We start from the raw sequence: 27,843 nt of genomic DNA on the forward strand, positions 1-27,843 counted from the left end.
CCCGCCAGCGCCGCTTCGTCTGCGGTGCCGACCAGCGCCGCTTCGTCTGCGGTGCCGACCAGCGCCGCTTCGTCTGCGGCCCCCGCCAGCGCCGCTTCGTCTGCGGTCCCCGCCAGCGCCGCTTCGTCTGCGGTGCCGACCAGCGCCGCTTCGTCTGCGGTCCCCGCCAGCGCCGCTTCGTCTGCGGTGCCGACCAGCGCCCTTCTGCATGGTACCTCGCCTGATGTAGCCACGCAGGGCGGAGAGTGGAGGTGAGCTATTACTGATTAGTTTTGTCCAGGTAAATTCAGAAATATCATGTTCATGCCACATCATCAGAGTCGCCTCACCAATCAACATAATATTTTCAGGGATGAGGGTCCAGGGGACCCATTTGTATTTGTTCTCACTTCTCACCTTGTTTCTTTGTTGAATCTGTATCCCTTAGTCTCTTTACAAACCAAACTATGTACTTTTTCATGGATAGAATTGCTATATGCCATGGGATGTACAAAAATGCAACTTTGTGCCTAGCTCTAGGCTAATAAGAAGTGTATTTCATTAAAATATCATGTTTTGTTTGTATGTTGAATGGTTTGCATATGAAGATAATTTCCAGCGGCTGCTAATATGTTATGCAGCCCTCTCCTTTAAGTGACCATCCCACCTTAGCATTAGTTTTCAGTTGAGATAGCAAGATTGGGGTCCCTGGCGTGCAATTACCGGTTTGGGTACTCACAACATCGAAAAATGCTTCAAATCGAAAATATTTGATCTCAAAGTTGCAGCACTTGGATTCAGAAGGGCTAATGTTTTTGAATGTCCCCCTCTGAATGTGTGACGTCAGCGCAGATCTGACGATTTTAACCCGCGCCGTGCTGGTGGCCTGAACTTTCCGCCGAGTGCTGGGGGGGGGGGGGGGCGTTTTCACGCCCCCCCGTCTAACTCGGCTCCTGGGCCACGTAGCGACACGCGGTAAGCGGCAATCGAAAGAGTGTCAAAAATAAGGACGAAAACACTTCGGTCATTTTTTGGGTCAGGTCAAAGGTCAGGTCACCAGAGGTCACCAAAGGTAAAATGTTGACTATTTCAACATTTTGGAAACTGCCAACGGCTATCTCGGGAACCGATAGAGCTACAGCGCCGCGGAAAAGCGCATTCGATAGCCCTTTTACAGACCTTTCTGAGTAATGTTCTCAGATTTGACCTCAGGTCAACGGTTTAGCCTCCAGAGGGCAAAAACTCCAAATATAGCCGTTTTTACGAAAAACGTTTTTTCGTCAATAACTTTTGACTCATAAGCGCCATTACATTACTTTTGCCAGCATCGTGTTCCTCTCGTCGAGACGCGTCGAATGAACTATTTGTTGACCTTGAAAGGTCATTTTGAAAATTTGACCTCAGGTCAAGGTCATGACCTGACCGAAAAGGGTCATGTTGCATATCAGTCGATCCGTATCGTCGAGCTGAACACATCTGACGTGTTTTCACCGCTCTAGCACGTCTCTATCAAAAGTTATAGCCAAAAAACTGCTGGCGACCGTTCATGACCTGAGATGACCTCAGGGGCACACAGAGGGGTCACAGGTGCATTTTTCCTATTCAGTGTGTCATGTTTACCTATGAACCGATGTTTGAGAGCGTTTTGAACGATATTCGTCCAAAAGAGGCGCATTTCAATTTTCTCCCATTGACTTATAATGGAGAGGTCGCAAAATTGACCTGACCTTAGGTCACAGATATCAAAAATCCGAGATATACATTTTATACATACTGTTACTCATATCAATCGCTGAAAGTTTCAAAGTGCTCGTTCAGTCGGTGTAGCTATAGCGAGCCTTTGAACTTTTTCTGAGGTAAGGTCACTTGACGTGACCTGGTGACCTGACCTTGAACGGCCTAGGTCTGAAATTTTCACAACATGTGCGGAAATGATGTAGGAACACGTGTACCAAAAACGGCGGCGCTGCGCGCCGCCGTTTTTGAGATATTCGCGAAAAACCTGAGGGGGGGGGGGGCGTAAAAACGCCCCCCCCCAGCACGGCGCGGGTTAAAATATTTTACTAAAACGTTTGGTAACACCTGGTGATATATGCTGCATTGCGCGCAACATCTGCCGCACTTTAAGCATGCCAAATTAGGTATTGCTTCCAAATGACGTCGTAGGAACAGCGGAGGTCCCAAAAAGTAAAAAGTAATACAGCAGCTGGTCACAGCTGGACCAGTGGCGTGTGTTACATACACGCGCTTAGACAATGTGTACACCCTTCCTAAATCTGGTTGGTTTCTTTTCAGGGGATTGTGTTTATGTATCGGTCATCATGCATCAGCAGTGTGCGTCCATCTTGTGCTCCACTGACCTAGGCGCAGTTCCATGCTGTTCATTGCCATGCAGTCCCATGTTCAATCCACTCCTGTTCGTCTCCTCAGTCACCCGGAGACCTTGGCCTACTCCTGGTCCTCTACGCCCGCCAGCGCCTCTTCGTCTGCGGCCCCCGCCAGCGCCGCTTCGTCTGCGGTCCCCGCCAGCGCCGCTTTGTCTGCGGTGCCGACCAGCGCCCTTCTGCATGGCACCTCGCCTGATGTAGCCACGCAGGGCGGAGAGTCACGGAGGTGAGCTATTACTGATTAGTTTTGTCCAGGTAAATTTAGAGTAATCATACACTCACTTTCTGTCTTTTTGTTATTTTTGTCATTGTGTGTCAGACAACTTCACCGATAACACTGATACAATTATTTTTAGGGAACCTGCTTCTTGTGTTCTCAACTTGTTTCTTTGTTGAATCATTTCTCCATCATTATCTTTCTGGACCCATTTATATGATTTTTTTCTGAAACTGGATTGCTCTATTCCATTGAGTGTACCTATTGCAATGCAACTTTGTGCCTACATAACTCAGCTGTAGGGTGATACTTGTGCAGTTCATTATCTGGATGTCATGTGCCGTTTGTATTAATTGTCTGCAGGTGATGAAAGTATCTTCCAGCGGCCAGTTTATTAGATGCGACGAGTCTCTCTCTCTCTCTCTCTCTCTCTCTCTCTCTCTCTCTCTCTCTCTCTCTCTCTCTCTCTCTCTCTCTCTCTCTCTCTCTCTCTCTCTCTCTCTCTCTTTCTCTCTCTCTCTTTCTCTCTCTTTCTCTCTCTTTCTCTCTCTTTCTCTCTCTTTCTCTCTCTTTCTCTCTCTCTCTCTCTCTTTCTCTCTCTCTCTCTCTCTCTCTCTCTCTCTCTCTCTCTCTCTCTCTCTCTCTCTCTCTCTCTCTCTCTCTCTCTCTCTCTGTCAGTCTCTCTCTCTCTCTCTCTCTCTCTCTCTCTCTCTCTCTCTCTCTCTCTCTCTCTCTCTCTCTCTCTCTCTCTCTCGGAGGGTCGATCGGAGGGTCGACTCGCCGGACAGCCCGGATGAATTCTATCACCAACGTCGCCGGTCCGCCGAGGACGTCCCCCAGGCTCGGGTCGAGTCCCCAGCGGCGGCGTCGCGCAGCTTCATAGGCCGGACAGTCGGTCAACAGGTGGGCCGCGCTGTCCGGCTCGCCGCACGCAGGGCAGGCCGCGTTCACCGCCAAGCCTAGGCGGTGGGCGACGTCCCGCGTGAGCGGCGACGCGCCCGTCCGCAGCTGGGAGAGGGTACACGCCTCCCAGCGGGACAGATCGTTGTGGCCCGGTGTGGGCGCCGGGTGGGGGTGGGACGCTCCTGTTCTCGCGTCGACCATCGTCCCCACCCGACGCCCGATCGCGCTTCTGGCGCTGGCGAAGTCGATTGGGACGTCCGGCTGTTCCGCAGCGGCCGCTTCTCCTCCCCCTCCCTCCCTCCCTCCCTCCCTCCCTCCCCTCCCCTCCAGTGGATTTGTAGCTCGCGGCCTGTGTCTGAGACTCTGACAGCTTTTTGGTCTGAGACTCTAACAGCTTACGCACTAAGACAATGTGTAAACTTTTCAAAATATCTGGTTGGTTTCTTTTCAGGGCATTGTGTTTATGTATCGGTCATCATGCATCAGCAGTATGCGTCCGTCTTGTGCTTTACTGACCTTGGCGCAGTTCCATGCTGTTCATTGCCATGCAGTCCCATGTTCAATCCACTCCTGTTCGTCTCCTCAGTCACCCGGAGACCTTGGCCTACTCCTGGTCCTCTACGCCCGCGGCGCCCGCCAGGGCCGCTCCGTCCGAGGCGCCCACCAGGGCCGCTCCGTCCGAGGCGCCCGCCAGCGTCTCTACGCCCGCCAGGGCCGCTCCGTCCGAGGCGCCCGCCAGCGTCTCTACGTGCGGCACGCCGTCCGTTGCCGCAGAGTGCGGGGACCTGAATGTCGCAACTCCGATCCGACCACATAGGTTAGTTGTAAAGCGATGTGAATAAGGTTCATTTTTTCAGCATTTATGTGTATTTTATAGTATATCTATTAAGTACGCACGGTATTAAGTGAATTCGGTACGTACCATGCGATCACATTTCCTCTCTTGGCTTGGTTTAACTTCTTTGTCAGAATGTGGATACTGCTTTTAGCGCAACCAAATGACAGTCGGATTACCGTTAAGTACATGGCGTCGAAATGGCTTTATTTACCATTTGCGTTTGCAATATCATTGAAATGCACTTAACTCTTGTCTTTTATAGGCGTGTTCCGAGGCGAGGCCTTGGACTGTCTGGGACTACCTCAACCACGGCAACTGCTGCCTGCCGCACTACGTCTGCGACGTAAGTTTAAACCATATGCACCAACTTTTTACACCAATTTTTACCTCATATGTACCATATGACCAAATGGTACTGTTAAGACGTACCAGACTGTGCGCGCCGGAATTTTCGTGCCCTTGTCGAAGTGAAAGGCTTTGTCATCTTGCATTTATTTTGCTTTTGCCAACTGCCAGCCGTTGTGATTGATCCCTCTTATCTTTTTCGCCGCCAGGTCCAACGCCAGTGGTCACACGCCGTCTTCTCGGCGGCCCGGATATGATCGGTAAGTTCACTGTGCATATCGGCTTAGCCATCTTTCATAAGCTAAGGATAAGATATTCGGGTAATTCTTGGACACCGTGCAGATCTGCACTTGTGTCATACTGTTCTGTGAAATAACAAATGTACAGAAATGGTAACAATCGAAAGCTCTTTGGATTTAAATCTGCTTTCGATATCGACCATTTCTACTGCACAGCAACACACCTTTACCACCTACGATTATTTTCACAGGCCGCCGTCCGTGAGGACGCCTCTCCACTGCCGCCTGTGGAAGGGGGATCTCACCATCAGCCAGCGGCGCTGCGCCTCACTGAAGGCAGAGAAGCGCGAGCTGACGGCCGAACTGCGCCGCGAGCGTCGGCGACACCGCGCCGAGGAGCGCCGCTGGAGGGCCGAAGAGAAGCGGCTGCGCACACAGCTAAGCGACGCGGAGGACGCCGTCACCCAGCTGAAGAGCGCGCTTGGTGGGATTTTCTCCGACCGCCAGCTCACCACCCTGCGGACCGGGCGGCGCGTGAACTGGGAGCAGCAGGACATCGTCCGCGCGCTGGTGATCCGCTGCTGCTCGAGGAAGTGCTACCAGCTCCTCAAGGACAAGTTCCAGTTCCCGCTGCCCGGACTCTCCACCCTCCGCCGCTGGACTCGAGGCTTCCGGACGTCACCGGGGATCCTGGACATGGCTCTGCAGATCATGCGCTCGTCCGCAGACACCATGACGTCGCATGAGAGGCTGCTCGTCATGTCCTTCGACGAGATCACCATCGATCCCCGCGTGGCGTACGACTCCACGGACGACGCGGTCTACGGCCCCAACGACAAGATGCAGGTGGTGATGGTCCGCTCCTTGTGCAGTCGTTGGAAGCAGCCCGTCTTCTTCGACTACAACAAGGACGTCACCAAGGACCTTCTCCACCGCATCATCGCCGCCGTGGAGTCTGCCGGCTACGTGGTCGTCGCCATGGTGTGCGACCTGGGGCCGGCCAACCGGAAGCTGCTGTGGTCGCCGAAGGCCGCTGACGGACTGGGCATCGACCCGGAGGACGGGTTCTTTGCCCATCCGTGCGACCCCAGCCGGTAAGTCAACTTTTCTAACTTTCTTATTCATCGGTTTTTAACTTCGGACACTAATTTCTAGGGAGACCATAAATAAGAGCTTATATTTCGATGTTGTGTAGCAAGTTTATGTAGCCACAGCAACTCTTCATTCATGTTGCATTGAAACCAAATATGTCATGTATGTCATGCCGCTGGCAACGATTGTCTTGATGGCCTTGGTACCGGCATTCAGCCTTTCGAAAACCACTAAAATTGTAGCTTAATTTCCGTGTAAATGCTAGCTGACGGCAACTTCGTTCCGTTTCACTCTGCAGAAAAATCTTCACCTTCGCGGACGTGCCACACCTCCTAAAGCTTCTCCGCAATCACATTCTCCGGCAAGGCCTCCAGCTGCCAGGCGGCCCTGTCATCGACAAGAAGGTCTTTTGCAACCTTCTGGAGAAAGATAACTCTGAGTTTCGGCTATGCCACTTTCTGAAGTGGAAGCACATCACGGTGAGCAAGTTATCAATGTTAATTACCATAACCAGCAGCATTATGAATGATATGTGCCATCAACTTGGATGATTAATTCCGTGACGCTGAAAAGCAATGTCTTTTTACATTTGATGCAAAGCTGTGATAGTGTAGCACATTATAGTGTGTGTTAACTGTAGTCAAAAATTTATCTCGTCATTGGAAACAAGTTAAAAATTTACGAAATTTGACCCTTCAGTGAGCCTGAATGTTGACCAACAAAAAGTCAACCAACGTCATTATTTATTACTCCTTTGGTTCCCCGTGTGTCGCAGGTGCGGGGTCAGGAATGCCAGCGCGTGTACCTGGCCGCCCAGCTCCTCAGTGAGCGCGTGGCCAAGGCGGTCTCGCACATCTTCGGTGACCGGTACCGGAAGGAGGCGGAGTTCATCGCCCTCGTCGACCAAGCCTTCGACACGTTCAACTCCCGCCACGTGTCGGACGGCAAACTACACCGGTCGGCGTTTGGGCTGGCCCATACCATCGAGGACCAGTACTCCTGCCTCCTCAAGTTCACGAAGGTGATGCGAGACGCGCGCGTGGTCGGCAGCAACTCGATGCTGCCCTTTCAGAAGGGCTTCGTGATGTCCTCCACCGCTCTGCGCGGCCTGTACAGCGCTGTGCAGCGGCATCACGGGCTCAGCTACCTACTGACCTCCCGGCTCAATCAGGACTGCGTCGAAAACTTCTTCTCGCAGGTAAGCATTCTAACATCAGTCACACATTTTGATGCAACTCAAATAAAACACGGGCGATTCTTTTCTTTCTTTCTTTCTTTCTTTTTTTATGCAGGTAAACATTAAGAGCAATATGCACATAGACTATCACGCAAAGCCCTTTGTCCTGGTATTGTATCTAGCCTTGAAATTTATTTTAATTTGATTGTTTTAATACGTCTCGCCCGAATGTGTAGCTTACTACATATCTGGGTTGTGTATATAAGTACTTTGACGGCATTTTTTCTATCCTTAAACAATAAACATTCATGGTTTACTCGTAATGAAGACATTGGTCTTTTTTATATATATTAAGTGTTACCCACTCACACTCACCTCTTTTGTGTTATAATAGACTTTAATTACCTCACTCTGATAAACTATGTTTTGTTTCACTTCTTTGATTTCACTGGGTGACCCGGTAATGGTAAAAAAACAATAAATATTAGACCTGTTGTCACAGTGGTTAAGTTATACCCCGCACCTTTAATGCCCACCTAATCGAGTCTTTTTTTAGGTATTTTACCAACCACTGTTTCTATTTCAGTTGAGAGGCATGGGTGCGGCGAACACCAACCCCACGGCAGTGGAGGCCAAGAACCGCCTCCGCCTGCTCCTCATAGGAGCTGCGCCGACAGTGGCCGCCGCAACCCACGATGACCCGCGCGAGTCCGGGGCCTCAGTACTGCTGGAGGAGAAGGAGCCGACTTACCTGAGCGCCACGACGCTGGACCTGGACCACGAGCCGCCAGTGGAGCCAGAGGTGCCGGACGCGGACGTCACCGCGGTGGAGAACCTGGTGACCGCCCGCCAGCCGTGTCCGGGACCCGCAGCCAGCGCCGGCGCCGCCCCGCCACCTGCAAGCCTTCCCTCTGGAGCAACCGGTGTCGCCAGTCTCTCCAGGCAGGCGCTGGCGTACGTCGCGGGGTACGTGGCCGCTAAGTGCGCCACAGTGGACAGCACGCTCGGCAAGATCACGTCCGATGCCAGCGAGGTACCCCGTGACGAGCGCTACGCCTGGATTGACACCCTCAGCCGCGGCGGCCTCACGGTGCCCAGCGCGCGGTGGCTCGATGAGGTTGAGCAGCTGGAGGTGCTGTTCACCACGATGCACGGAGGAGATGTCGACCGCGGCCCCGGCGTCGTTAGGCGACTTGCCGAGGCTGCTGCGCTGAAGTTCCCGCAGCTGCATCCATACGTACTGAGGAAGTACGCTATGACTAGGACGCAGCTGCGGGTACGTGAGATCCGGCGCCTCATCGGCGACAGAGAACGTCTCCGAAAGGAGCAGCCTACCTGCAGCCGGGAGGCCAAGCGTGCGCGCCTGTACGTGCATCCTGGTGATTAGACTTCAGCGTGGCCCTGCTTTGTGTGCCGCGCCGGCTGTGGCGGAAGCCGGCGGCGGCGTGCCACAAGACTTTAGCGTGGCCTCGCTTTGTGTGCTGCGCTGGCTGTGGCGGGAGCCGGCGGCGGCGTGCCGCAAGACTTTAGCGTGGCCTCGCTTTGTGTGCTGCGCCGCTGCGCTGACTGTGGCAGGAGCCGGCGGCGGCGTGCCGCAAGACTTTAGCGTGGTCTCGCTTTGTGTGCTGCGCCGCTGTGCTGGCTGTGGCAGGAGCCGGCGGCGGCGTGCCGCAAGACTTTAGCGTGGTCTCGCTTTGTGTGCTGCGCCGCTGCGCTGGCTGTGGCGGGAGCCGGCGACGGCGTGCCACAAGACTTTAGCGTGGCCTCGCTTTGTGTGCTGCGCCGCTGCGCTGGCTGTGGCGGGAGCCGGCGACGGCGTGCCACAAGACTTTAGCGTGGCCTCGCTTTGTGTGCTGCGCCGCTGCGCTGACTGTGGCGGGAGCCGGCGGCGGCGTGCCGCAAGACTTTAGCGTGGCCTCGCTTTGTGTGCTGCGCCGCTGCGCTGACTGTGGCGGGAGCCGGCGACGGCGTGCCACAAGACTTTAGCGTGGCCTCGCTTTGTGTGCTGCGCCGCTGCGCTGGCTGTGGCGGGAGCCGGCGACGGCGTGCCACAAGACTTTAGCGTGGCCTCGCTTTGTGTGCTGCGCCGCTGCGCTGACTGTGGCGGGAGCCGGCGGCGGCGTGCCGCAAGACTTTAGCGTGGCCTCGCTTTGTGTGCTGCGCCGCTGCGCTGGCTGTGGCGGGAGCCGGCGACGGCGTGCCACAAGACTTTAGCGTGGCCTCGCTTTGTGTGCTGCGCCGCTGCGCTGACTGTGGCGGGAGCCGGCGGCGCCGTGCCGCAAGACTTTAGCGTGGCCTCGCTTTGTGTGCTGCGCCGCTGTGCTGGCTGTGGCGGGAGCCGGCGGCGGCGTGCCGCAAGACTTTAGCGTGGCCTCGCTTTGTGTGCTGCGCCGCTGCGCTGACTGTGGCGGGAGCCGGCGGCGGCGTGCCGCAAGACTTAAGCGTGGCCTCGCTTTGTGTGCTGCGCCGCTGTGCTGGCTGTGGCAGGAGCCGGCGGCGGCGTGCCGCAAGACTTTAGCGTGGCCTCGCTTTGTGTGCTGCGCCGCTGCGCTGACTGTGGCGGGAGCCGGCGGCGGCGTGCCGCAAGACTTTAGCGTGGCCTCGCTTTGTGTGCTGCGCTGGCTGTGGCGGGAGCCGGCGGCGCCGTGCCGCAAGACTTTAGCGTGGCCTCGCTTTGTGTGCTGCGCCGCTGTGCTGGCTGTGGCGGGAGCCGGCGGTGGCGTGCCGCAAGACTTTAGCGTGGCCCTGCTTTGTGTGCTGCGCCGCTGTGCTGGCTGTGGCGGGAGCCGGCGGCGGCGTGCCGCAAGACTTTTATGGTATTGGTGATCAATGATCATTCACATTCGTGATCGTGGTAACCTCGGTTATTTGCCGTTTGTGAGACTGTTTGGCGCGGTGAGAACTGATATTTGCAGAGCTGAGTTCGGACCGAGCATGTTGGTTCTGCGCTGTTGGTTACTACTCTGTGCTCGTGGTAAATTCACATTATCATTTATACAATTAATGACAGCTCAAGTTTCGCCTCAGTTTTGCGTGTGAGTGGTGAAGCTTGTTTCCGTTTTAAAGTCGTTAATGTGTGTTTTGTGCGCATATTTTTAACCCGGACTTCTTGAAGCATTGAGATGAATATACGAATCGCTGGGAGGGATGCAGATTTTTGGCTCCTCATCAAACTTCCGAATGGATGGTCGAGACAGATTTTTTTGGTGCATTCTCCATCAGTAGGTCAACAAGTCACGTCGATGTCAGGTTAAGTCTGAGACAAGTCACTGCATTGGGTTTAGAGACCAGCTAACGTCATTCAATATTGGAGCGTCCGAGTTCTTAAATGTATGTGGAAACCACTGAACTCTAATGGTGGAAACCGATTTCGCTGCGTGTGGTGGGAGGGTGCTAGCAGCGGCCGTGAAACGTCGCTCACGACGACGTACAGTACGCCGGGATGTCATATAATTAAAACTTTCAGAAAGCGCGTTCTCTCGGCCTTCATTTACACTGGAGATAATAGGTGGACAACCAGCACCATTTCAGAGTTATTTTATTTACAGAAGCGGTTTTGCATCAAAGTCCCTGCCGTAAGTGTTGTGTCTATGCCTGCCGCTGGATATTCGGCATCAGGAATATATAGTTGCGGATGTAAAATAAGAAGCGATGCCAAAATTAGATCAACCAGGAAAGCGACTCTGCCTAATTCAATTCTATCCATTTTCTCACAAATACGCCTATGCTTTACTACGCGGATAATATGCTATTTCTATTTACTGGTAAAGACTCAATTTATAATTTAAGCCTTTTGATAGCTACTTGATTATACATTGAATAACACATTATAATGATTATATTTTGACACAATGTAATAATATAAAGTGTCAATTTATAATAATAGAATTTGAAACATTGGTTAATTTTTAATGTGAACGATATGTACCGTACGCAACTGTTCAAAAGCAGCACACGCATCAATCAGCTGACGCCACATTCCCGGTGGCGCTGCTCACGGTGCACGCCTGATCCAAACCAAAGCCGGAATCGGTTGCAATGATCTCACGCGGGGATCCACACCTCATGAACAAGCAATTTTTGCACACTGGAACTAAATGCGTATTTCCCAGACGGTTTAAAAGACTGTGAGATGCTTGCTTATCCATATCTGATAAAAACGTACAAATTATATTACACATCGGGCGTAAATATGCAAATTTAATTATGTAGTAAAAGCGGCAACATTTTATATCGAAACTAAAACTCATGCTGCCGGTGGCGGTGGACTTCAGTAAAGACTAAATGCACGATATTACTAATTATATCAAGGTACAACATTACTGATATTGCAGGAGCCCCAACTTTTTGCTTACTGACATTACGATAATAGCTGACTCGAGAACGCACCTGACTTTTTGTGCAGCGTTATTGATTTCTGCGAGAAAGAGGCCGGGGATCTCGGGTGAGTCCCCGATCTCGAGCGAGTCGGTCGGAGCTTCGAAGTCCGGGAGCCGGCCGCAGCTACCAGCTACCACCGTTACCCTGACATCCTGCTGGTGTTACCGTGCTCCAGGGCACCGCGGACGTTCAGCGGAGCGGAAGGGTTGAGAAAGCACGACGGGGCGTTCAGGTGCCGGTGGGACTCGGAGCGTTAACAGCCGCTGGACGTCGGTAAGACCCAGGGGATGGAGAGCGAGCCGCACAACACGGCGTCCGAGCACGCCGCGAGACCCACGCACGATCGATGGCTGAGCCGACCGCCGGCCATCGGACGGGGAGGCGCCGCACGACCTACCCACACGCGACACGGCGGGACCGGGGACGGGTGGGCGAGCTTCACGGAGAGTCGACCGCAGACAATATCGGTCCCGCTATTAGCGACGCGAGACGAACTTGGGGTCGTTCTCAGCATCGAGACAGTCGCGAGGACTCCCGGCTCTGTGAGTCCTCTTCAGCAGAGAATCCACTTCCACGGACTCGACTAAAAGCGTCACCGGGAGCGGGGCGGCTGGATACCCGATACATCCATCAGCGTGCCAAATGTGGGGTCTTGCTCCCGGAACCTCTCCGCGAAGGGCAGAAGCCTCGCTCGCGTGCTTCTCTTGATCCGCGCACAGCACCAGCGGCCACCGACGTCCCGGAATAGCCATTTACTGCATTGGCAATGCCACTCGGGGGTAATGTCTGGCGCAAATATTGTTTACGTGACAGCGGGAGACAATTGCCTGGCGCTGCGGCCTGGTACGACCGAGCGCGGAGCGGACGCCACCACTTAGGTGCGCTATTTAAGGATAGTGCAGCCAATAGCATGACATGACATACCCGGCCGGCACGCGATGGTAGAACTTTTACCGCCTCATATGTTCGTTCGGCGCGTCCCGCAGCGCCATCGTCGCAGCCCCCTCGGCCTCACTGGTGTAATGTGCCGCCCGAAACGGTCAGAGAGCGACAGTTTCGTACTAACAGCGGCCCATCAACGGGCACTGCACCATACTGCAGCATACCAGCCCCATACCATACGAGCACGAGGGATGGGAGTGGGGGCACTGGTGGTTCGTCCCCTTTGATTGCATAGCATATAGACTATAGAGACCGTTTGAGTATGAACAAGTTCTCCAATCCAAATCCAAATCGTAGCGTCCTCTTGCGTACAATACCGTGTCGAACTGCGTCAGCTCATCGTCGCAGTTCAACGAGCTCTCAACTTTAAATCACACACGGTCGTCAGTCACCTCCCGACACCGCAGCGCCAATAAATCTCCCGATCAACGCACATGACCTGACGCCCGAGTCTCTGAGCTCCGGTACCGGTATGGTGAGATCCTTTTGCCACAGTCAGACAGACAGTGCGGGGAGCGCGGCGCCGCGGCCGATCATCTGTTCAGTGTGTCGACATGAGACAAGAAGCTCCGGGATGGAGTCAGCCAGCTATCCATGAAACGACCGCAGACAGTTCCGTCAGCCGGGGTTGCCTCAGCCGGGGCGAGGGCGGGGCCGGGGCAGGGTCGCGGCCACCGTGGTAGCGCCGCCAACTGCACCACCACCGCCTCCACGGCACGCCGGCGCCTTGACCCCGGCCCACCCGGCGACCCGGACACGTGAGACAGAGCGGTGAGCGCCGTGCACCTCGCGCCCCGTGCACGCCGCCGTGTCGCGCTCCCACGTGCCCCGGCGCAGGAGACAAAGGCTCGCTCGCGCCGCGGAGCAGAGGACGCCCGGGCGGCGGCGCTTCCTCACCTGTGAGAGCCGAGAGGAGACATCCACCCGTCCATCCACGGATTCCAGGGGCCGATCTCACCCGACCGCCGCTCGGACCGGGCCGGGCCGGGCCGATTTCGGCGCGGGGGCGGGGCAGCGGCACGCGCGCCGGCCGCAGGGAAAGTCGGCGCGGCGGCCGGCCAGCCGGATGTGTCCCAGTCGGAGCGGACCGTGTGCCAATAGCCGGTCACCAGCCGGACACGGCCGGCCGCGCGCGGCGTGCCCGGCCGTCACGGAGTCGGACAGCTGACATGTGGCGCCTCGTTTGGAGACCCTCCGAGTCGTGCTCCGCAGTCAGAGAAACACGACATTTTTATGATGAGTTTCGAGAACTCCGAGCCAGATGGCTATGCAGTCTGTTGCTCGTTCATGATAAGCATCGTTGCATAACTGTGCCTGCCAGCGACGGAGGTGATCATACATGCTCCCCGACGGCGCAGGTGGATTGGCCAGGAGATTCGCCGTGACAGGCCGACGCGCAGCGCCTGGGGATCGCTCGGTCCGCCCGCCCTCGGGTGATAGCCGCCCTGCTGAGAACGCCGCCGGCGCTCGCTTCCCGGACGTCTTATAAAGTCATCCAGCAAAGTTATGCTCCGCCTGTCGCCGTTCGACGACATAAGACGACCACTATGCAGAAATATAGCCGCGCTTCCCCGGGCCAGACCTCCAAACGGATGTGTAATGTCCGAACAGTCGCGCCGACACGGGTCCGGGCCCACCAGAGCCAGATTCAGGCAGACGGCGCACGAACCGGTGCGGGGGCTCCTCCCCGCTGTCACCCCTGGCGCGGAACCCCGTCCCCCGACACGGCGGTGACCATCAGCCGCTCAGCATGGACCCGGTGTCCAGACAGGGATCACTTCAGTCCGGCGCCGGACGCGGAAGTGACCCGGCTCGCCCGCGGCGCTGACCCCAATGGCGACTCTGTGGTGGCGGCGGGCGGCGGTTACTAGCCGGAACGTGCCCGGCAATTGCGAGCGGCTTTGTCTGGGAACAGAGAGTGCATCCCACCTGGTGCAGGACAGGGCGGCCAATATCAAAACATAATGTCCCTGGAGATGAACGTCGGCTAATATATGGATACCGGACCACAATCTGATTGCGCCTTATCAGAAATTCTAGAAAGTCAGATCAGCGCCAACACATCGCCAAACTATTCGGGGAGCTCGAGAGGTCCCGCCCATTCATGACAGTAATCTATTTAGCCTGGCGTCAAGGCCAGCCTGCAATCTCATCAATATAATACTTTTGTCTTGCCAACTTCATACGCCCACTCTCAGGCGCATCATCATGCCTGCCGGTTCCTACATTCGAACATTACAGCAAACAATTTTTTTACTTTTGTCACAAAAGTTCATACGAATGGACGACCACATTGCGCTCGGTGCCAGTAGGCGCGTCACAGCAGTGGTGCTTGGAGTGGCAAATGAGGCACACGTAGCGTGTGCCCGCGGCTAGTGATGGCATGACAAACAGTGGTCACGGGGCACCTTCGAAGCTAACCGGCTCACCCTGGCAGATATGCAGGACGACCAGGAACCCGCGAACAATGGAACAGGTAGCTGACAAACAAAATACTTGCGAAGAAAGCAAGGTCCTGTGCCATCCTCCAAGAAAACCTCGCCCTACCGGGAATCAGGTAATTAACTGCCCGTTTACCTGCACCTCGACTTTGAGGGTGGCATGCTAGGTCACTTTTAAACATCGTGTTGGTTTTTTCACGCGAGGCTGACGCGTTCGTTTCACGTTCAGAACCCGAATATACACGGAGGTTTCAAAGTCCGTCTTTCAAGTGCCATGGGTCGGTGCTGCTATTGCTGTCGACACGTGAACGTCTCCGTCACCGGTACGAGTTGACTGCTGACGCCCAGGCATCGGTAGGATTGTGATTGCAGGATTGCAAAATCCTGATTGCATTCCTTTTTGGTGGATTGCACCTGGATTTGAAATCCATTCCAAAAAACAGGATTTGATTGCGGATTGGATTGCATCATACTTCCAATTTTTGCAATCCAATCCGGATTGTGTTTGATTAGTGCTTTGAAATGGTTTGTTGCGATTGAAAATTATGAAATCGGCTTCATCGGCTTAATGTACTTTGCTATCAATGGCTTTACATCGAAACTTGAAATAATTTAAACGCTTTTAATTTAAACGCTCAAAATAATATACGCTGATGAACTACATAGAAAGGGCAAAATTACGTATTTGAAGGCGAGTTTTAAAAATATAAAACACTGGTTGGGTAGAGGTTTAAATGTGGGGGTGTTTGAGGCAAAACATATTTCCCATAAAATGCCTGTGCCTTAGATAGGAATTACTCGCAAGACTAGGTACTAGAAATGGGTGATTTGGGGATCCCCTCCCTCCCCCAGATCCACTAGTGCACATAATAATACAACAGGATTGCAAAAAAGGATTGCGGATTTGATCACAATCCAAGTGAAAAAAGGGGATTGCGGGTAGGAATGCAATCCACTTCGGCACTAGGAATGTGGATTGGGAATGCAATCCTTTCAATAAGGATTTTACCGATGCCTGCTGACGCCTTCAGGCGAAATGTACCGATCACATCGTGTCAGGTAGGTGCGTCGCCCAAGTCCTTAGATGCCCGCCAGCAACATCAGACGTGCGGAGCCCGTCGTCCCAGGCGTATCACTACCGCCCCATCCAGCCGCTCTCCCAGCCAGGATCCGTTTCCAGCCCGGTGACCCGGAGCCGCCGGCCGGGACACTGACGGATGCAGGCGCGGCAGAGCGGCTCAGCTTTCCACCGGCGCTCTGAGCCGATCCGGCTTCCACCGAGGCGGCCAGGCGGCAGAAACGACAAAAATACAGCACACCACCAAACAAGCATAAGCCCTGGCTTGGCCAACTGGAGACAGGTGTGCCGACAGTCAGCTAAGGGGATGTCGCTACGAGCTGAACTTTTTCCAGGTAGATCTTCTAGTGTCATTCTCTGCAGAGATGGATTCGTTTCTCGGGTGCAGCCCTTCCCGGCTGACTGCCGTGCAATGAGCGCGTAAGCAAAACGACAACAGCTGCTGCGGACCACTTGGTTTTCACTTACCTACCCTGGATAACCAGCCTCCAAATACGCCCAACGAGACCTTAAATTATCATTTCAGCAACTAATGACTTGCCAGCAGCCGCGCATTCCATGTTTAATTCCACGAACCACTCAAAGCTCGCCAGCTGTTCGGGGTGAAGCAGCTACTTTAGCCGAGCCGAGCGGCTCTTCGTGCGCACTGTGTGACCCACGAACAACTCGCCGACCTTCTGCGGTGCTGTTTGAACTGGGAAAGTCCAGGCCTCCCAAACCGTGGCGGCGGGCGGTGACCGCGCTAAGCAGCCCCCAGCCGGATGGACTGAGACGCGCCGGAGGATCCGCCGAGTCTGAGCCGCCGGCTCTGACCCTCACCCTGCTCCGGGCGGCGTCCGTACGACGCCATCCCACAGGCCGCCCTCTAATCTCAGCGCTCCGTCAAACCATCTCATAAGCTACTCTCTGAAACCACGGCCGCAACATATCACAAGCCGCTCTCTAAACCTACAGCCACACAACCTCACAGGCCGCCGTCTCAAATCAGAGCAGTACCATCTCACTATCTCTAAGGGCGGCTAAAGCAGTCACATTCAGACCGTAATCCGCAGAATGACGCTTGAACTACGGCCAAACCACCTCGCAATCTGTCCTTCAGAATGACCGTCCTCTAGAATCCGAAATAGAGCCCGGCCGCACCTTCTCCCTGAGCCAGGCAGGGCTGCACCAAGAACATAACGGATTATGTCGCGGTATTACCCTGAAACATCGCTGAACCGTATCACCCTAGCAGCTCCACGTATTTTATGAGCGCGTATTTTTACCTACAGCAATCACAGAACGTATTTCCCAGAGGTTAAAACATTCATAAAAGCTTCGCAGAACTTAAAATATTCGTCTCGAAAGACATCGTAACTAAACTTAACTCAATTGACACGTGATACGAAGAGCAACAAACGAACAGCCTCCCAAAACTCATCACCGTTGTCTTTTATCCGAGTCTCCCACATCAATCAATGACGAGAGCTGGCGAGTGGTCGGATTGGCCGGCCGCCGCATCCCGCAGAGAAGGGTCACCGCGGCAGCCTTCCGGTCACGCCAGGGCGGTGTCCGGAGCGCGGCCATCCCTCACCCTGGGGCGGCGGCGGCCGGCCACAAATCGCCGGGCGGCCGGCGCCGATCGACGTCGGTGCATTGTCCGGCCACACCCCGTGTCAGCGACTGGTGACGACCACACACGGCGGCCGCGGCGGCGGCGGCGGTCAGACGACAGCGCCGAGCTGCAGCTGAGCCGACCGAGACCGCCAGCTCGACCACAGAGGGGCTAGTCTAGCAGGATGAATTCAGACGGTCCCATCAAACATTATTTTCACTGTGTGATTTAGCAGTGTGATGTTTTGAAATTGTAACACCGGCACCCTAATATCATGTTTGGGATTTACGGACGCCGGGTTCACCGGTCATCGTCGTCTGAGAGCGTTTAGCAAAGTACTGATCTGCAAACAGGATCCGCGAGCGAAACGGTCATATGAAAAAGGAGCATACCAGCCTGCTTCATATTTAGCGCAGCCCGCTGAGGGAGTGGGTTTACCCAGCGGTTCAGCCTCCTCGGCTGAGGGACGCGGGCTGTCCTGCGCTAAGCGGCAGCGAGGTCACGCAGGTCCGGCTGCGCTCGGCGAGAAGCTGGGCCGATCGGCGTGCCCCACCTGGGCCTCGTTTCATAAAAGGAATTACTTACGGCGTTCCGTCAATTATGCCAGATTTGGCGTATTTGATGCCAAATCGGTTTCATAAAGCCGGAGACCGGAGTAATTCACGCCATCGAAAGTACGGAGCTTCATTTACGGCAAATGCTCGATTCCGGACCAATTGATGCCATTTGGGTTTCATAAAACGACGTAATTAACGCCAAATGTTTTATCAAGCTCTTGATATCAGTGGTGTAAACTACGCACAAAAATGTTGCGTGATTTTGAATTAATGTGAAGATTCGAAGCTAATTTTTGATATATTTTATAATGTTGAGCCCGGTGAGGAAGAAAGAACAGCCAAAATGAGAAAAAGAAACTGCAAATCTTCTGTACCAGTCGCTTTTTGTGGCCACTATCGGAATTTTGCTTATTCGCCGCGCCGCGCCACTTTCGTAGTTAGGCACTTCTGCTTAGCTGGCTTTCTGCTGTTTTTAATATATTGTTTTAATAAAGGATGGTCATCAATATCAATTTTGTTTTTTCATAAATAATTTTTAAGATTTAAATTCAACATAATTGTTTTATAAATTCTCGTAAAAAATAAGTGTTGACATGAAATTGTAATTTGTAGGACGCTTGATAAATTACGGTAACTACGCAAATGTGCTTAGTTACGGAGGTGTAAACAATTCCAGTTGTGGCTTTGTGAAACGGATTTATTTGCGCTCCGTAGTTTGAAAGGGTGTGAATTACGGAAAGGTGTAAGTTACGGCAGAGTTTTATGAAACGAGGCCCTGGACTGCGTCACCGGCGCCGCCGACCCTGAGAGCGGCGGGCGGCCGACACCCCGTCTCGGCAGCCGGCGTGGGAAGTCCCACCGATCGGCCGACGCAGCTCGCAGTTCGCACCCGTCCGAACTGGCCGGGGCGCCCCTGGACCGCCGAGCTACGTGCTCGGCGGTATGGTGGCCGGCCCTGTGCGGCGGCCGAGTGCGTGCGTGTCCCCGGGGAGGAGCGGATCCGTGTCACCGGACAACACGGGCCGGTCACCGGCGCCGTGCCGTGCCTACCGACAGCTCCACCGACCGACCAGGGTGTGGGCGCCGCCGGGAGGGGCAGGGTCGACGGCAGGGGGCGATCGATGTCAACCGGAACTGGCGTGCGGCGGCGGAGGCGGCCGCCGACAGATGCGGGCGCCCCAGATCCGGGAACGGACCGGCCGCGCCGACACGCAGCGCCTCAGACCGGCTACAAAGGGCCGCGGCATAACAGACACGACGGCGGGGAAGGTGACACAACCGCCACCACCGTCACCAGTTTATGAGGTGACGGATGGGTCCCTGGGGGGCCAACTGTAAAATCACCGCCATTAAGCCAACACCAGTGCGGAGGTTCTCATCAGCGATTCAGGTTATTAATAAGGACATTTTCCATGTAAGATAATGTCCCAGACTGTTTAGCATGCATATTGCATGGCTGTTTCTTAGACACTGGGGTGCCACATTCCGGTGGTCAGCGTCCCCACCGGACAGATGCGGCTGCTGAGCTGAAGCCCATGGCCGGGCCTTGTCGCCGGAACACGAGATTATGCAGTACTATCGTGTGGCAGTTTCACCCTATTTGACCTAAAGAAACGCAAGGTATTTTAATCAGGCAATAGACAATAGAAAGGCTATAGACAATCATGAATAAGCGAATGCGTTTAAGATGCTCACAACTCATCGTGATATATCAATATCAATGGAATGAACGATAGACAACAGCCGCAGATCGGTCATGTCAGATATGAAGCAGCAATACGGCACACGTAGGTGTCAGCGTTTCTATAAGAAAAGTAGCGTGGTAGCGTTATCAGGTATGGTTAAGTCAGGCGAGTGTTCACACGGTGATATCAAGCAACATATTGCCCAGCAACGGGAGAGTTAACAGTGCTCATGTGTTCAGAGGGGCGCACAATCTGTATATTGCATGATGCCGCTGGCTGGCGGCCCAATACATGCTTGTGTGAGCGTTTCAATCTGAGATTAGAAAGAAAGCTAAATTCTCGCTGAATGCGCCCCAATTCTTTAATCTTCCTTAAAATACCGAAAAATACGGCTATGCTCCCTGGCATCTGAAACACTCCAGTGTCTGAACAAGACGGCCAACAATCTCAGCAATCTCCGTTCGTGGCCAGTTTTATCAGACTAGAAGCCACGGTTCTGAAAAACGAGGGCAAGCTCTACAAACGTACGGGTTCAGCAACAAAGTCCCGTCATCAAGCCAGACCTCGTAGAATACAGCCACTAAATAGAACACATACCGCCTCCCACACTGGAATTCAATTCATACTTCAGTAGGGCACAGCAAAAATAGTGAGTAGTCAAGCAGCCTGCATCAAAGGGACGATAATAATTACAAAAGCCATTAGCTGTCAAACGCCGAGGCCGAGCAGTTTAACTCTGGAATATGGGGCATTCCACGATAGATCGTACCACTTTTTTCCAATTTGACACCCTCATCTCTCGGAATTTGACGAGAATTGGTCTCAGGGGTAATCAGGGGCTCTGAATCCACCTGTAACAATTTCAGGCTTATCAGATAAGTATTTTTTGAGTTATGGTGTATAACATTTTTTGGATCTTGCTTTGCAGCGCTAAGTTTGGCGGGCTGTAACTCTAAGACGGATTATTCAAATGCCAAATGTTATATAACATTGAAGCTGCAATGAAACAGAGATTAATATGTATTTTTGAAATTTCGAAAAATACGCTGTTTTTGATGTATGACATATCGAGTTTTCTTTCATTTGTATTTTTTGGACTTTGGGACCAAATTTTTTTGAATTTTTATTTCTTTGAAAAAATATTTGGCTCATTGTTAAGAAATATGCAAAAAATTAGGAAGGTGTTCTTTCTATAAATGTATTTATTTTACGTCACGATAACGGTTTCGAATAGTGATTTCGGGTGAGGAGCTTACAAATGGCGTGGTAAAGCTGCCTAGTGACATCACGGGTTACTGAAATTTCAATTCAAGTCTGAGTCATCTGAAAAAGTGAAAAGAGGGTTCATTCAACCCTCTTTCCTATAAGCGCGAGGGTGAAAAAGGCTGTTTGGTTCTGACATTGTTTTGGACGCCAATGACCATAGCTGTCCGAGATAAAAGCTACAGGACGCATACATGGTGTCCTCCAGAGGTCTCACAACTTGTATATCTGGGAATTTGTCAAGGTTACATGAGGTCAGGTCGGTCACGTGACATCACTGTTATAAATCAATGGGGAAATATAAAAACTGTTATTTTGGCGCCGAGAATGATCTAAAACTATCCCACGTACATGGTATCGTGATTTCATGCACTCCTTGCAAAGTCCAATGCTTTACTTTTGCATTGTTAACCTTGCGTGACGTCATTTATGACGTCACTAGGGTCGTACGAGTTTTTCGTCAATAACTCCCGATCAAATGGAGCTAGAGAGTCGGGAAAGCCACCAATGGACTCGGGAAGACCTTCCGAATCGAATGATATGCCATATGATACCCTTTGCCCAGCTTCGTGACCTGAGGGGCTCTGACCTGACCTTGACCCGAGGTCAACTACTTAAGTTGACCTCACCCTAGCAAAAAGTATACCATTCGATGCACCTGAGCTAGGCGAACACAATGATGCCAAAATCGCGGCTCTGCGGCCATTTTTTGCGAAGTTATTTACTAAAAACCGAACCCGTAACTTCAGTCACGTGACCTGACCTCAGACGCTACCGGTTAACCTGAGACCTTAAAATCGGGTATCAATCGCTGCGACTTGTAACGGCACACACGCTCGTTTTTTCCGCGAGGCTCTAGCTCTATTAGAAGCGAAACGGCGTGCTGGGGTCGTATCAACCCCTCCGAAACCCATTTTGTTTGCGGGAAAATGAGGAACTTATAGAAAGAACACCTTTCTAATTTTTTGCATGTCGATTTGCAATGACATGAATATTATTTTGAAAAAATAAAAATGTGAAAAATTTTGGTCCCAAAAGTCATTAGAGGCAAATGAAAAAAGATTAAGGTTTTTGCTCAACAATGAAATTTTTTCTTTGGAATTTTTAAATAGTAATATTAATTTTTGATTCATCGCAAGCTTAGTGCTGTTTACTTTTTGTTGGTTGCTTAACCCGTTCTTGAGTTATAGGCCATCAAACTCACCGTTACATACCGAAGTTAAAAAAATGTAATGCAATATAACTCAAAAAGTTTTGATCTGAGAAGTCTGATATTTTGCCAGGCGTCTTTGGGGCCTATGATTACCCCTAGGACCGATTTTAATTAAAATCTGAGAGATGAGGGTGACGGGCCTGGTACGATCTATCGTGGAATGCCCCATAGGAATCTCCCGGATGTTTCGGGCGCGGTATTTTCAGGCAATGAGGGCAGCGCTGCAGGTGAAAAATACCAAGTTTTCGCAGTAATGCGTTACTCGATACAAGGATGACGAAATGTGAAAATGTGCGAAGGAATCCCCGCAGCAGTCTCGTGTAATGACATCCGCCTGTGTCTACGTGATAGCATTTATCACCTGACAGAACAAAGCCGTTTGCACTCGGCACCGGGACGGTCGTCAAGGAAACCCGACGATACCAAGCAAACTAATGTTAGCCGAGATATTAAAAAGTCAGAGACGCAGCTGTAGCCAGGGGTGCTAAGCAAGACATGCTCGGAATGGCGGTCAGATTCATCAATCATCATGTAGGTAAGCGTATGCCACTAGAGCAATGGTGAAGCTGTCCTGTACTAATTGGCGCACCAACTTCTCCAGAGCTGACGGAGCACGGTAGAAATAAGGGGCAGGTTGGGTAGAAGTAAGGGACAGGTGGGGTGCAGGCGCAGGCCAGGGCATGCTGGTAGGGTCATGGAAGTCAGGGTGTCAAAAAAGAGTGTTATCATTACTGTTCCACGGAACAGAAAACAATTGCATTTAGAATATTCCAACAGTGAACGGAAGCATTCATCTTTCACAAAGAAAAAAAACTATGCTTTAGAATCATAGCTAGCGTTCGGATGAGAGAAATGCACAGCTTGTGTTGAAATCTATCAATATGGGATCCAGTTTTATCTGATGAAATAATCTTCCGCAATCATCAATTCTACGAACAATATCGAAGAACTACTGCGCAATAGTGGGCCTACGAAACGTTCGAGATCACTTTCCCTCGAATGCTTGGAGCCCGTCAGAGCCGCAAGCACAACTAATCTGCAGATTTTCTGAAAATATTCACCAATATTTATACCTTCTGTGCACTGGGGGAGGAGAAAGCCATCCAATTGAGTCGCTGCACTCTTGATCGACACCTTTTACGTAGTATTCTAGCACGCTACATCTATGAGTTTGCCTGCAGTCAACCAAGCATTAGCTAGATTCACCAATTACCACACATCTTCCGGAACGAATTATACTGCGAGTGCAGCGAGGAGGCTCAGACCGGCGCGATCGGCGCAAAACCCCCGTCACGTTCGAGTCGTGGCAGGAGCATCAATCGCTGGCTGTACGCAGTGCCGGCAGGTCGCTGAGTGCGCCACTCGGAGTCGGACACACGGCGACCGCACAGGACGGCCGCGGCGCCGGCTTAAATCACGGTCGGAACCAGTTTGTACCCGCGCTCGGCGGCGGGGAGGGTGCGGCCGACGAGCTCGGCTGCGCCGTCACAGCCACGGCAGAGCCGGGAACCAGCGACTCGGCTACCTCTCGAGCCATCGGCCATTCTGTCCGACTGTTGTCGGCAGCATTACTGAGCCCGCTCCGCGATCGGAGCGCCGCCGCGGCGGTCAGCATCCGTGTCGCGGGGTCACGATTGCCGCCCGCGGCCACAATATGGGCGGCTGTCGTCGAGCGCCGGAGCGCCGCGCCGCCGGCTGGACATCGGATACGGCGAGCGGGCCGGAGCAGCGAGTCACGACCCGATCCGCGGACACGGCGGGCGCCGCGCCGCCGCGGGCGATCCGAGCTCGCTGCCGGTCCGCCCAGTGATATCGGCACACACACCATATGGGCCACCGTCTCCGGGAGAGAAGGGCGGCAGTGGAGAGCGCACACACGCACCCGGAACCGGCGCGGCGCGGCCCTGGCCGGGGACGGTGCGCGCGCCGCGTCCGGCCAGAGTCTCACCTGGTGACCTGGATCGGCGCGGGCGGCCGCCGCTGAGAGCGGCCTCGATCCGGCCGCCGTGCATCCTGGAGTGACGTCACGATCACCCCGGACGAGGAGGGGAGGCGCCGGGCCCTGCGGAGGGGAGCCGCCCCACAGACGGGGTGACGTCCCTTCAAAGGGGAGCTGCGTCACAGACGGGGTGACGCCCCTACCCCGAACCCTTCGGAGGGGTGCTGCGCTACAGACGTGGTGGCGCCCCTCCCCGGCCAAAGCGAAACCGTGCAACAGGATAAGGAGACGGAAACGGGCGTACCACACAGTCAGCGGACTGTGGTACATTCGCAGCTCATACATTATCGCCGATACTTCTGGGATGTTCTGATTGATTAGTATGGCGGATGGCGAATGTCGAGCAACTTTATACGTGCGTGCATTAAAACACAATATCGGCGCGTTAGTGCATTCATTTCACTCGAGTGCTCTCTTGGATCATACAGCAGCATACTATTGCAGTAATTGCCAACTCGTGTTGGCCAATCAATGTATCTTTGGCAATACGTTCAGCGTTGGCAGTGATAAGTCACTTCGCGATGTTTACCGCTACCTTGTATACAGCGGCGAATACGACTAAACAGAAGTCTAATAAATAAAAAACTAACCTAACCTCACTTAATCAGAAATCAGCATTGCAACTTGGACCTGTACATTGTATTGGTATAAGTAACCAGCCAGTCAGTCGGTGTGTTATAATTCGATTCGATTGAGGACGGCACTGCTGCGGGCGCGCTTGGTAGAGGACAGAGGCTGTGCCTCACGGGAGAGCGCTCGTCACAACTTTGAAAACTAAAAGCGCTGGCCTGAGAGCACATTTAGAAGCCCGGCTAAAAACTAGCGCCGCACAAGGCATTTCCGACGAAGTTCACAGGACATCCCGGCTTATTTTGGTCCACTGGGAGCGAGCGTCTGAAGCGGCAACATCCGGCACGGCAGTACGAAAACAGCGCGTAGGCGTCACCGGCTTCAGTGATGAAAATGCAAAACCCATATAAGAAAAGTGGTGTCTAATATTCCAGATCGTTCATCCGTAGTGCGACTACGTCAGGACACAAGAACCTTGCATAACAATTTTTAAACCCAGCTCAGTTAAAATTGTAAAGCTGGCTGAGCGCAATCTCCAGGTTTTCCAGCGGAAACACATACCGCCCTGGGGTGAGGCATGAACGACGTCATCAAAATGCCTAATAGAAGCTTAATGTCAAGGCTAAGCAAAAAGACAAATGTTTCGTGCCACTTTCCTGCTGCCATGGCCATTGAACACAAGCTGCTTGGCAAAGCTTCAAGCCATGATTAGACACTCTCCCCCAAACTAATGCAGTGGGATCTGAGCTACATACAGCGTGATGTCAAAGCCGAAAAGAAAATGGACTGCGCAGCAGTTTTGGGCTTTCCCAGATAATAGGATGAAGACAGATTCTTCGGAAGCTAAGTCAAAATATCCCTGTCTTTGTGCCAAGAGATGAAGGTAAGCCTGTCACTGCCTTATCCGTGTGGTGAAATTTTATCTGATAAATAAACGAATAACCAGCAAAGTATAACAGAACATGACCCTTTGAAAGCAAAGCGCAAAACACATGCAACCAAATAGTTTATATTCACAGACTCCAAGCACAAGTAGGATCGAAGCGGTTTCCAGAATGCGTAAATAAGCGCGGGAACGTTATTCCTTGAAATACATTCGTTTGTTTTCAAACGAACGCATTAACCGTGCTTTAGAATCAACATACAACTGCATTATATTCTGCCACTGAATTGTAATTCAAATAGGGGAGAGTGGGGTAATTTGGCCGGTGGTGTAAATTGGCCGCCCCCACCTGTACGAAAGCTGACAAAAGTGAATGAAATAACTTTAGTCTCTATTCATTTGTCATCGGCAGAACTTACTGGAGGACAAATGTCAAAACTTTCCCCCTCTTAGTTTTATTCAAAATTAATAAAACGTGAATTTCGTTAGAAAATGGTAACTTTTACTTCCGTTTAAAAATTTGTATGACATGCAGTATATGGGCTGTAAACGAATTCCAACATTATAGCGCCATTCTTGAGGGTGTTCAGCGGTTCCAAGAGCAATTTCATCTAGTTCTGTACAGCCATGACGACTTTATAGACAAAAATTTTCAGAATGGCCAAGTGGGGTTATTTGGCCGGGACTAGCGGGGCAACTTGGCCGGTGCGCTCAGAGTCACTATGCTCGGACGGCTGAGTTGTCATGGTCAATTATCCCATAAAGGACATAATTCATGACCAACTTTAAATACCTTGATGCCATATTTCCTATTGGACAGCTGTAAGGGCATGTGACGTCATCAACGGTTACCTAACGCTTTTTTGCTAATAAATACTTACAGAAAAAAGATACAACCGCGCAAATGGTCTCATTGTGTTCAGCTCGTCAAGGCGCATCGAATGATATACATGATGACCTTGAACTCACGTAACCTTGAGGTCAAGCGACCTGAGGTAACGTGACCTGAAGCCAACCTTTGACCTTGACCTCTCGAGGTCAACACATAGGGTAAGGGCGGGTAAGAGTACGCGGGCGATAAGAGTACGCATCAGCTGTTTTGGTTGCTTAGCAACGCGGGCTTGTCGAGTTCATGAAGTGACATGAAGCCGCCAGTGCGTGCTTGTCACCAACGGAACGTGGGCGTTGAGCGGCGATGCTGTTGAGTTTAAGGCGATGAATATTATTTTCGAGCGTTATGATATTATTATGGTATGGTACAATAATTTTGATACTTGGCAGTTGAGATAAGGTACATTTTCGGGATTGTTGTGGGAAACTTGTGAGGTTATCTGGGGAAATACTGTGCAGTGCAATATTATGTTTCCGAAGTTTTGCACAACGTTTCGGGGTTGTTTTGTGCGTGAATTGCATGTACGGTAAGAGGACGCACTGTTCAGGAGGGTAAGAGTACGCAGAATTATACATTAAATGGAATATACAGAAATATAAAATTATTAATATATCGCTCAATTACGTTTGTTTTGTAGATATATCATCAATGGAGCACTGTGATGCAGATGCGTACCCGAAATTCTTCCAAATACGAGTTATTCTCCCTTTTGATTGTGCATTTTTTTTTTTTAAGAAACACACGACATGATTATTTCCTGATTTATAGACTTGAAATATTTATTTTAAGTTTTTCTTTTTGGATACTAGAATTAACTTAAAGGTAGTGTGCCACCTTTGAAAGATTTCCCATTTTATTTTTCCTAGGATAAGAAGCTTCTGTTTTTACCTAATATCGCAAAAAAAATCAAAAATGGGCCTGGAATAGTGCCTTTTTCGCCTAAAAGTTTTTCGGTTTTTAGATATGTATAACAACTGTAGTGGGCTCACCTGCAAACAGGCGTCGGGCAACAATCGCGATTGCGGCGCACTTGTGACAATAAGCAAAGGTCATTATAGTGTTACGACCATACGACGTACGGGAATGAGTTATCAGCTGTCTAATCGTAGACAACACAATGTCGAGCCTTAACCCTAGAACGCCTAGGGGGGGGGTTGTATCAACCCCCC

The 27,843-nt window shown here is 52.2% G+C and overlaps 1 protein-coding gene and 1 long non-coding RNA gene across 2 annotated transcripts in view; one reads left to right on the forward strand and one right to left on the reverse strand.

Moving 5' to 3' along the window:
• Positions 1–27,843, reverse strand: part of LOC122380084 — an 85,679-nt gene that overhangs the window by 43,673 nt on the left and 14,163 nt on the right. The gene's annotated exons all lie outside the window — the stretch shown is intronic.
• LOC122380097 lies at positions 75–3,083 on the forward strand. The gene is made up of 2 exons (XR_006256283.1): positions 75–251; positions 2,275–3,083. It is a non-coding gene; the product is annotated as an uncharacterized LOC122380097 (long non-coding RNA).

This window comes from Amphibalanus amphitrite, unplaced genomic scaffold (assembly GCF_019059575.1).
Source record: "Amphibalanus amphitrite isolate SeventyFive unplaced genomic scaffold, NRLGWU_Aamphi_draft 000009F_arrow, whole genome shotgun sequence".
Lineage (NCBI taxonomy): Eukaryota > Metazoa > Arthropoda > Thecostraca > Balanomorpha > Balanidae > Amphibalanus > Amphibalanus amphitrite.